The sequence below is a fragment of the Talpa europaea genome (assembly GCF_964194135.1).
Source record: "Talpa europaea genome assembly, chromosome: X".
Taxonomy (NCBI): Eukaryota; Metazoa; Chordata; class Mammalia; order Eulipotyphla; family Talpidae; genus Talpa; species Talpa europaea.
Genome location: NC_140081.1, coordinates 41,493,187 through 41,504,301, shown reverse-complemented (window position 1 = coordinate 41,504,301; position 11,115 = coordinate 41,493,187).

Here is an 11,115-nt window from a genome sequence, read left to right as displayed (position 1 = left end):
AAGAACTGGGGGTACAGGCCAGAGGTGTGGGGAGGGGTGAGAGGATTCACCAGACAAAGAGTGGGGAGAAGAACAGGCAGACTGAAATACACTGATGAGGGGAGCAGCGGGAAGAGAGGAGAGGTCTCCTGTGCCATGTGGATGGCTCCCTGGCCAGGGATTGAACTTGTGCTGCAGTGGCTGCGTACAGCTTCATAGGTTGGGTCTTAATCCCTTGCACCACCAGGGAGACCCTGAAACCACTTTGTTTTCAATATGATTATCTTATTCACAGGTCCCTGTGACCTTCTACTCCTAACTCTTCTTGTTGCCTTGGTGATGGTTACTTAGGACCAGACCTCTTTCTCTTTCTCTCTCAACGCTTTCCCCAGGTCCCCTCACATAACTGTCCCTTATGCAAGGGACCTAGGTAGGGACTAGGAGCACCCCTCCAGGATTTCTCTGAACCTTGGTGGTCTTGTGTTTAGCCCTGCCTTTTAAATCACATCCTAATTGCACTGCCCCTGCAGACCCTCACTCCCATCAGGTAGACTCATGGTCATGGTTTCACTTCAATAATTGCTGGTTTTTAAATCAGACCTGAATCCTGATTTCCACTCACACTCCCTTGATCACTGCCTGGAACTCATTTGTTGAAGATATTTTCCCATATAAAAAGATATTTTCCCATATATATTTCCCCAAAAAACCCAAATTCCTTCCTTATAAATTGTTCATTCCACCTGGATTGGCTGCTTGCCCCACTTTGTGGCTTTCTGGTCCTCTGTTCACTGACCATAAACATTTTTCTAGCAGCAAAAAACAGCTCTTCTTTTACTATTTCCTGGAAGGAGTCAGCAGCATAGGTAAAGGCAATAATCTTACTGGACATTTTCCTCATGTTGGGGGTGCAAATTTCAAAGCCAAAAGGGACACCCTTGGTTAGGTTAGAGATGACAGAAAATATAGAATGATCTTTCTGTCATTCTCTTCCAGATGGGTAATACACCCTCTACTGCATACTGACTCTTGAAATTTGTCCCCCAAAACTGGAACTCTTTTGATTCTTGGTCTTTCAGAAAGAAATGTCTGATCCTGTTTTGTACCACTGCCTGTCCATCCTACACACTGGAGGATGGTGAGTGCTGGCTCCCAGAGGGAAGTATCAATTGCAATACCATTCTTCAATTAGGGCTCTTTTGTAAAAAGACAGGGGGAATAGTTAAACATAACATATATCCAGGTGTTCTTTGTCTTATGTAACAATCAGATTTTATGTTGTTCTTGTAAAATAGACACTGCCCTCTTGACACATGGTTTCCTGGCCCTCCAAAGAAAAACAGTGATAGCTTAAATTTTAAAGATGTTTCAAAGCTTACCTCAAAGCCCCCTAAAGGAACTCCCTCTCACTCTTTATCCCTCCGTGCCTTCGGTTCCCTCCTGTCTTCCATACCCTGGACCACCACAAGCCTTCTGTCCTTTCCAAGTAGTCCCCAACAGCAATTGGGGACCCAGCAAAATATATGTCCCTTTTTGAAAGTTTAAAACTAAACTTGAATAATTCAAAAATAAAATGAAAATTACTATAGAAAGCAGAATAAATATTATAGAGGGAAATAGTGAAGGTAGAAATAGAGAAGATTCAAGTGGATAAGAAAAAATAAGATTTAGAAAAAATTAAAATTTGTGAGAAATATCAACATTCAATTAGGAAAGAAAGCATGGGATAATAGGTATCTCAGTAGGTAAAGAAAGAGAGAAGGGAGCAGGCAACTTATTTAAACAAAAAACAGCTGAGAACTTCCAAAACCTAAGGAAAGAACAAACTACACAAATCCATGAAGTCAATAGAAAATCTATGTAAATGCAAAATGACCACACCAAGACACATTATGGTAAACATAAATGAATAGCTAAGTTTTGGAGTAAGGTATGCCAAGCTAATTGTAAACAAAGGCAGGATGCATTATACTCATATCAGATAAAATAGATTTTTAACAAAAAAAGGTAATAGACAAAGTTAGACATTATATAATGATAAAGAGGTCAATGCATCAAAAATATAGTCATTAATATACATGCACTAAAATAGGAACACCAAAATATATAAAGCACATGTATGTATCTGTATATCTAGCTATCTATCTATACATATAAAAGCATTACAACAAAATTCAGAATACATTTTCTTCTCAAGCATATGATAGTTTGAAATCTGGGAGTGTGATGCCTCCTTCCCTCTTTTTTTTTTTTTCAGGAGAGCATTGGCTATTTTGAGTTTTTGGTGATTTCATATGAATTTCATCAATAATTGTTCTATTTTTTGTAAAACGTTATTGAATTTTTTTAAAGAAATTTTACTAGTTTTTTTTTTTTTTTTAAGATTTATTTATTACAAGCACTGGGTACAGTCAGAAGCATGGGAGGGTGAGAGAATTCACAAGAGCCAGAGCAGGGAGCAGAGAAGGCAGAAGGACCAAAGTACACTACTGAGGGGAGCAGCGGGCAGCAGGAGAGGTCTGCCCACCATGTGGGACCCTCAACTGGCGGCCGGGGATCGAACCAGAGCTGCAGAGGCTGCGGGCAGCTTCGCAACCCAGCGCTCAACCGCTGCGCCATGGGGGAGGCCCTGTCATTGAAATTTTTATTGGAATAGCATTGAATCTGTAAATTGCTTTTGGTAGGATGGTCATTTTGATAATGTTAATTCTTCCATACCATAAGCAGGGAACGTCTTTCCATTTCTTTGTATCTTCTATTTCTTTTCACAGTGTTTTATAGTTTTCTTTGTATAGGTCCTTTACCTCTTTTGTTTGGTTTATTCCCAATTATTTGATTTTTTGTTTCAATAATAAAAGGGATGGTATTTTTTTATTTCTTCTTCTTCAGATTTATTGTTTGTGTATAGGAAGGCTACTGATTTTTGTGTGTTGATTTTTTATCCTGCCAGTTTAGTAAACTGATTTATTAATTAAATTAGTTTTTCTGTGGAGTTTTTGGAGTTCTCTATGTATATTATCCTATCATCTGCCAATAGTGATAGTTTAACTTCTTCCTTCCCTATTTGGATTCCTTGTGTGTTTTTCCCTTGTCTTATTGCTCTGGCTAGGACTTCCAGTATCATATTGAAAATCAGTGATGAGAGTGGTCAACCTTTTCTTGTTCCAAAGTTATTGGAAATACTTTCAGCTTTCAACATCGAGAATGATATTGGCTATGGGATTGCAATATATGGCCTTTATGATGTTGAGGTATGTTCCTTGTATCCAGAGAATTTCAAGGGCCTTTATCATAAATGGGTATTGTACTTTGTCAAAAGCTTTCTCAGTATCCATTGATATGATCATACAGTTTTTACATTTCTATTTGGTGATGTATTGGATAACATTGATTGATTTTTGGATGTTGAGCCATCCTTGTGTCCCTGGAATAAATCCTACTTGGTCATGGTGAATTATCTTATGGATACATTGTTGGATTCTGATAGCTAAAATTTTATTGAGGATTTTTACATCTGTGTTCATTAGATAGATTGGCCTGTAGTTTTATTTTTTTGTGTTGTCCTTGTTCAGTTTTGGTATTAGCATAATGTCGGCTTCATAGAATGTGTTTAGTATTATCCCTTCCTTCTCATTTTTTTGAAAGAGTTTGTGAATGATAGTCACTGATTCATTTCTGAATGTTTGGAAGAATTCATTTATAAATCTACCTGGTCCTGGGCTTTTGTTTTGGGGGAGGTTTTTGATTACCATTTCTGTTTCGCTGCTTACAATTGGTCTGTTTAACAGGTGTTCTATTTCTTCTTTATCTAGGTTCATTATCTAGCTTCTTTATCTAGCTTTGTAGAGTTGTAGGAATTTGTCCATCTTTTCTAGATTGTTGAGATTGTTTGCATATAACTGTTCATAGTAGTTTCTTATTATTCTTTTTTTTTAAAGATTTATTTATTTGTTTGTTTGTTTGTTTGTACAAGCACTGGGTACAGTCAGAAGCGTGGGAGGATGAGAGAATTCATCAGATCCAGAGCGGGGAGCAGAGCAGGCAGAAGGACCGAAGTACACTGCTGAGGGGAGCAGTGGGCAGCAGGAGAGGTCTGTGTGCCATGTGGGACGCTCCTCTGGTGGCAGGGGAGCAGCCGGGGATTGAACCAGCACCGCAGAGGCTGCGGGCAGCTTCGCAACCCAGCGCTCAACTGCTGCGCCACCGGGGAGACCCTGATTTTTTTTTTGATTTCTGCTGTGTCTGTTGTGATTTATCCTCTGTCATTTGTGATCCTATTTATTTGTGCTTTCTCCCATTTTTCCTTTGTGAGCCTGGCTAGGGTTTGTCTATTTATTTTTTCATAGAACTAACTTTTGGTTCCATCGATCTTTTGGATTTTTTTTTTTTAGTTTCAATTTCATTTATTTCTGCTTTGATTTTTATTATTTATTTTCTTCCACCGTGGTTTTTTTTTTTGTTGTTGTTGTTCTTTTTCTAGTTCTTTGAGTTTTGTGATTAGGTTGTTTCTTTGAGTTCTTTCTTATTTTCCGATGTAAGCTTCTATTGCTATGTGTTTTCCTCCTATTACTGCTTTTGCTGCATCCCATTCATTTAGGAAATTGGTGTCCTCCTTGTCATTCAACTCAAAGTATTTTTTTTAAATTTCTTCTTTGATCTCCTCATTAGTCCAGTGGTCTTTCAGTAGTGTGGGTTACAATCTCCATGAGGTGGAAGTGTTTTTTGCCTTCTTTTTATGGTTTATTTCTAGTTTGATGCCTTCAAGTTCAGAGAAGATGGTTGGTATGATTTCAATCTAGGTGAGTCTGTTGATGTTTGTCCTGTGTCCCAGTATGTGATCGATCCTGGAGAATGATCCATGTGCACTTGAGAAAAATGTGTACACAGATTTTTTTTGAGTTTAGTGTTCTATAGATGTCTGTTAAGCCAATGAGCTCTAAATACTTATTTAGAGCTTTAGTGTCCTTACTTATTTTTTGTCTCATTTATTTATCCATTGGCGATAGTGGTGTGTTGAAGTCTCCTACTACATATGTGTTTTCTCTGATGTCTGTTTTCAGAGATGATAATAGTTGCCTGATATATTTTGGTGCTTCTTCATTTGGTGAGTATATGTTAATGCGTGTTATTTCTTCTTGAAGTATTGTCTTCTTTATCATGATGCAGTCACCGTGTGGGCCTGATTATACGTTTTTGAGTTTTATCTGATATAAGTATAGCTGTTCCTGCCTTCTTTTTTGGTCCATTTGCTTGTAGGATGTTTTCCATCCTTTTACTTTCAGTATATTTTTACCTTTTGTAGTTAAATGTGTTTCCTGGAGACAGCAAGAGGTTAGGTTTTGCTTCTTAATCCAGCTTGTGACTCTGTGTCTTTTTTATTGAAGATTTTAGTCCATTTACATTTAGAGTTTATATTGATGTGTTAGTGTCTGCATTTGCCATTTTCTTTGTCTTTCCTCTGATTTTATTTATTCATTCTTTTAATGATTTTTTTTCCTTTTCTTTTTCTTTCTTTCTTTCTTTTTTTTTTTGGCCCTGTTTTGTTGTTGTTCATCCCTCTGTTGGTTCTGGCTTTAGGACTCCCTGTAGTATTTTTTTTTGGAGTGGGGGTTTAGTCCTAATGAAATTCCAGAGTTTCTGTTTGTCTGGGAAGGTCCTTATTATTTCTTCATATACAAAGGAAAGCTTTGCAGGATAAAGTATTCTTGGTTGGCATTTGTTGTCTTGGAGTCTGTTGACTATGTCCCTCCACTCTCTGTTTGCCCATAGTGTTTCTTTGGAGAGGTCTGATGTCAGTTGATTGGTTTTCCTTTGTATGTTATCTGTTTCTTCCCTCTTGTCAGCTTCATTATTTTTTCCTTGTCTTGGATTCTTGGGAGCTTTATTATTATGTGTCTTGCTGTATTTTTCCTTTCCTCATGGAAGTTTGGTGTTCTTCTTGCTTCTTGTAAGTCTATTTTCAGCTCCTTCTTCACATTTGGGATGTTCTCTTCAATCATTTCCTTGAATATTTTCTCTGTTCTTAGGTCTCTCTCCTCTCCTTCTGGGATTCCTATAACTCTTATATTTCCTTTCCTCATGGAGTCAGATAGTTCCTGAAGTCTTACTTCAGTGTTTGGCAGTCATACTTCTTTTTCCTTTTATGTTTTGGTTCTTTTTTATTTCTGTGTCTTCGATAGTGCTTATTTATTCTTCCATTTCATCTATTCTGTTATCACTTCTTTTTCCAGAGTTTTCGAGGTTTATTTATTTATTTATTTGTACAATCACTGGGCACAGTCAGAAGCGTGGGAGGGTGAGAGAATTCACCAGAGCCAGAGTGGAAAGCAGAATAGGCAGACAGACAAAGTACACTGCTGAGGGGAGCAGCGGGCAGCAGGAGAGGTCTGCGCACCATGTGGCACCCTCACCCAGCAGCTGGGGATCGAACCAGCACTGTAGAGGCTGCAGGCAGCCTCGCAACCCAGCGCTCTACCGCTGTGCCACTGGGGAGGCCCTTTCCAGATTTCTTTAGCTCTTCCATTAATACCTTTGAGCTCCTGCATTTCCTTCACTTCCCTCATTATGACTCAATTTCATTCTCCTGGTCATTGTTTTCCTTAATGACTTTTGTCAGTTTTTTAATCACAGCAATTTTAAATTCTTCTTCTGGAAGGCTCAGAAGTTCTTCCAAGTCACTGTTGTTGCAATCTGGTGGGTGATTTTCTTTTGGTGGTGTGTCTTTTTCCTGAGGACTTACTTGGTTGCATGTAGTTTTTCTTCTCTCTGCTGCTTATTTTCTTATTTGTCCTATGCATTGGGACACTGTGTTGCTGGTACTTGCCGGCATCTTTTTGGTGTGCATTTTCTGGAATGTCGGAATCTAGTGGTCCAGTGGAGTCAAAAACTGTTATGTCTGAATTCCGGTAGGGCAGTAGTACTATGAATATGTTAGTGGTCACTGTCTCAGAGAATGTCCTCCTTCTGTATTTGTTTAATTCCAAGTGGGGGGTCTTATGCTCCCATGGTCCACACTGGTGGCAGGATCACCCGTTAGGCTCCAAATCGCTGGATCCCCCTCTGTGCTCAGAGTGGTGGCCAGACAGGCTGGGCTTGTGGGGGCCTCTCAGCTCACCTCTGGCTGAGGGGGCAGCTCCACGCAGTCTAAGTGTGCCACAGACACACATATTATCTCTAATGCTGACAGCAAACTTGCTATTTAGTTGCTTTTATCCTAATTTTACAGCTGAGTAACTAAGGCTCCTCAAGGTTAAGTCTTTTGTCCAGGGCCATACACCTACAGAAGAGCAAATACTTAGATTTGAACTTCAGGTATGTCTGATTCTATTTTCATATATTATTCTATCATGATAATAAGAAATGATAGAAATGAAAAGAGAGAGGGCAAAGACAAGTGCATGGTATTATAGCTTACCTACAATAACCCTGAGGTTGGATGTATCAGATAGAGTTTTTGAAGTCCAGAGATTCAGCTCTGTGTATCTTGAAAATCAGAGACACCACTTTGGAATGTCCAAATGCCACACTGAAGTAATTTTGGGGCACTGAAATCACTTTAGAACTCATGTTCTGGAGTCATTTATCCAACCTGAAATTGGAGAAGTGAAAAGGTTTAAATATCTCCATATAATACACAAGATGAATGCTGAAGAATTTCCATGACTAGCTTGCTATCAAGGCATTTTCTTTCTGATGAGAAATCCAAAGATTTCCAAGAGCAAGTATCAGCACAAGGTTTTCATCAGAGCCCCATTTTTGAAAGGATGAAATTTTAAGAATGCTCATCCTGAGTTAAAAAATGGTCTCATCTATGGGGAAAAAAACATGGATTGTCAAGTAAATACCCATCAGAGAGGAGATAAATGCTGACACTAGAACTTATACTAGAGAAAGAGAAACAGCTATTTCAGTACCAGATAGAATGATGTAATCTGTTATAGAATGTTGACTCCTGTGGTAGGAAAAATTTGTCACATTTTTTCTGGTGGATGAATACTTAAAGCACAGAAGAATAGATTAAAAGACCTCTTTGAAGAATAAAATAATTGCACTGAATGTAGGATGAAAGCTTATACAATTATATTCACAGGAGATACCATCTTACAACAGTGAGAATGGCACATATTGAAAAACTAGCAACAACAAATGTTGGTGAGGATGAGGAGAAAAAGGAACTCTCTTGCACTGCTGGTGGGAGTGCAAAATGGTCCAACCACTATGGAAAGCTCTGTGGAGGTTCCTCAACCTACTAAAAATAGAGCTTCCATATGATCCAGTAACTCCACTCCTAGGTATTTACCCAAAGGACACAGAAACATTAATTCCAAAGGGCACCTGCACCCCTATGTTTATAGCAGCACTATTTACAATTGCAAAGTTATGGAAACAACCCAAATGCCCAAAAATAGATGACTGAATCAAGAAGATGTAGTATATATACACAATGGAATATTACTCAGCAATCAAAAAAGATAAACTCATGTAATTTGCAGCAACATGGATGGAGTTGGAAGGGATCATGCTCAGCGAAATAAGCCAGAAAGAAAAAGAAAAACACTGGATGATCTCACTCATAGCTGGAATTTAGAAATCCAAAATAAGGGACCAGGAAAAAAGACTAATTGCAATAAAGTAAAAATCAAAATCAACAAGCAACTATAGACCAGAGACACACTACAGTGTGTGGCAGGGGGAGGAGAAGAGGGATTAGGGTCAGAAAAAGGGGGTGGGAATTGTATGGGGAATATAACCAAAATGAAAATGCATACATTGTGCAAAAATGAAAAGTGATGTAAGAATTATATATAATAAAATAATTCATTAAAATATTATACTTCTAGGAGGGTTTTTCCATTCTGTACTTGACAATTAACTCAGTATAAAAATATTTCATTTTTTAATTTAAAAATTATGAATAATACTTTTTAAATATTTGATTTTGGAGAAAATAGCATGTTTTTCAAAAACAAAGAAGACCGATACTGTTTTTACTTGTAGAAAAATTCTGGGTCAAAAGCATCAAAAACAAAGTAAAATAAAAACATTCATAAAGTGCCTAATGTTTTAGGTTCCTTCTTATACAGTTTTTATGTTCCTTCCTACTCAAAGTATCATCTGAGAGCTCCTGGAATTTTTAAACCCTAGACCTTTTGAAGCAGAATGTAAATATTAACAAAATCCCAAGCTATGTTTGATAAGCATTGGTCTAGACTTTGGAACATTTCTCTTGAGTGCATCTTTAGACTATAATCAAACTAACCTGAGAAATTGGTTAAAAAATAAAGGCTCTTGGGTTCTACACAAGACTTACACAAGTACATATTCAGAGCGAAACCTAACAATGTACGTTATTAGCAAATATAATAGGGCAGTAATCCTCAAACTTGAATGCACATTAAAATTACTTGGAGGGTTTATTAAAACACAGATTGCTGGGATCAACACGAGTTCTCTGATTCAATGTTTAAATCATAGTCTGAGATTGTGCACTTCTAACATGTTTTGTATTGATATTGATGCCACTGGTTTACGTACCACAATAGAGAACCACTAATGACACATAATTTGAATAAGTTTAGTTATCTGGTTTCCCAGTGTAGATATATGGAAACAATTAGAAAAGGAGTAAGAGAAGCAGGTATAGCAATATCATCAAGAAACAACATCTGAAAGATTGAGAAAGAGGGGAAAAACAGAAATGATAGAGATATAAGAAATAAACTTTTTCTGAGGCTATTGAGTGTAAATGAGAAGAATCTGTCTTACAAATGCCCCCAAAGCATGAATATAAGTGTCCTAGTACTTGAAGAGTTTATATCATACATGATAATGATGTAGGATAATGAATATCCAGTTTTTAATTTTTTAATTTACATTTTATTTTTTATATTTTCTTAATTTTTTTACAGCATTGATCTTTTTAAACAATATTTGCTTCCCCCCAACCCCCTCAGTTGTAGTCCCATATTTTCCTTCACCCATCTCCTCAGTCCCCTGTGCTCCACCTCCCTCCCTCTAATCCCTCTCCCTCCTCCTCCCCTGCAGTATGTCTCTGATTTATAATTGTCTGTTTTTGATTTGTTGTGTTTTGTGTCATTATTACTTTTTTACACTGATGTCTTATTTGGTTCCCCTATATTCCTGCTATAAGTGAAATCATCCAATATTTTTCTTTTTGCTTCTGGCTTATTTAACTGAGTATAATTCCTCTTAGCTCTATCCATGTTGCTGTGAATGGCATGAGTTTATCTTATTTGATTGTTGAATATATTCCACTATGTACATATGCCACATCTTCTTGATCCAGTCATCTATTTTTGGGCATTTGGGTTGTTCCAGGTTTTACCTATTGTAAATAGTGCTGTAAAAACCATAGGGGTACAGGTGTTCTTTTTAATCAATGTTTTTGTGTCTTTTGGGTAGATCCCTAGTAGACTGAAGCTTTCCATACAGCTTTCCATAGTGGCTGGACCAGTTTGCAGTCCCACCAGCAATGTAGGAGAGTTCCTTTTTCATCATATCCTTGCCAACATTTATTGTTGCTAGTTTTTTTTTTTTAATACGTGCCCTTCTTTCAGGTGTAATGTGGTATCTCAACGTAATTCTGATTTGCACTTCCCTGATTATAAAGGGTGTTGAACATTTTTTCATAAGCGCCTGTTAGTCATTTGCATTTCCTCTTTAGAGAAATGTCTTTTAAGTTCTTCTGCCCATTTCTTGACTGGATTGTTTACTTTGTTTTTGTTGAGTCCTGTGAGATCTTTGTATATCTTGGTGATCAGTCCCTTATCAGTTGTATGGAGTGCATTTTTTTTTCCCCAATCAGTGGGTGTCTCTTTGTTTTGCTTAATGTCTCTTTTGCTGTACAGAATGTTTTCAGTTTGATGTAATCCCAGGTGTTTATCTTTTCCTTGACTTTCTTTGCTTTGGGTGATGAGTCTTTAAAGATGTTACTGAGATGTATGTATTGTAGTCTTTTACCTGTATTTTCTTCTATATATTTTATGGTTTCAGGTCTTATGTCCAGTTCATTTATCCACTTTGAGTTGATTGTTTTGCACGGCGAGAGGTAGTGGTCTAGTTTCTTTTTCTTTTTCTTTTTCTTTTTTTGCATGTGGTGGTCCAGTTTTCCCAGAA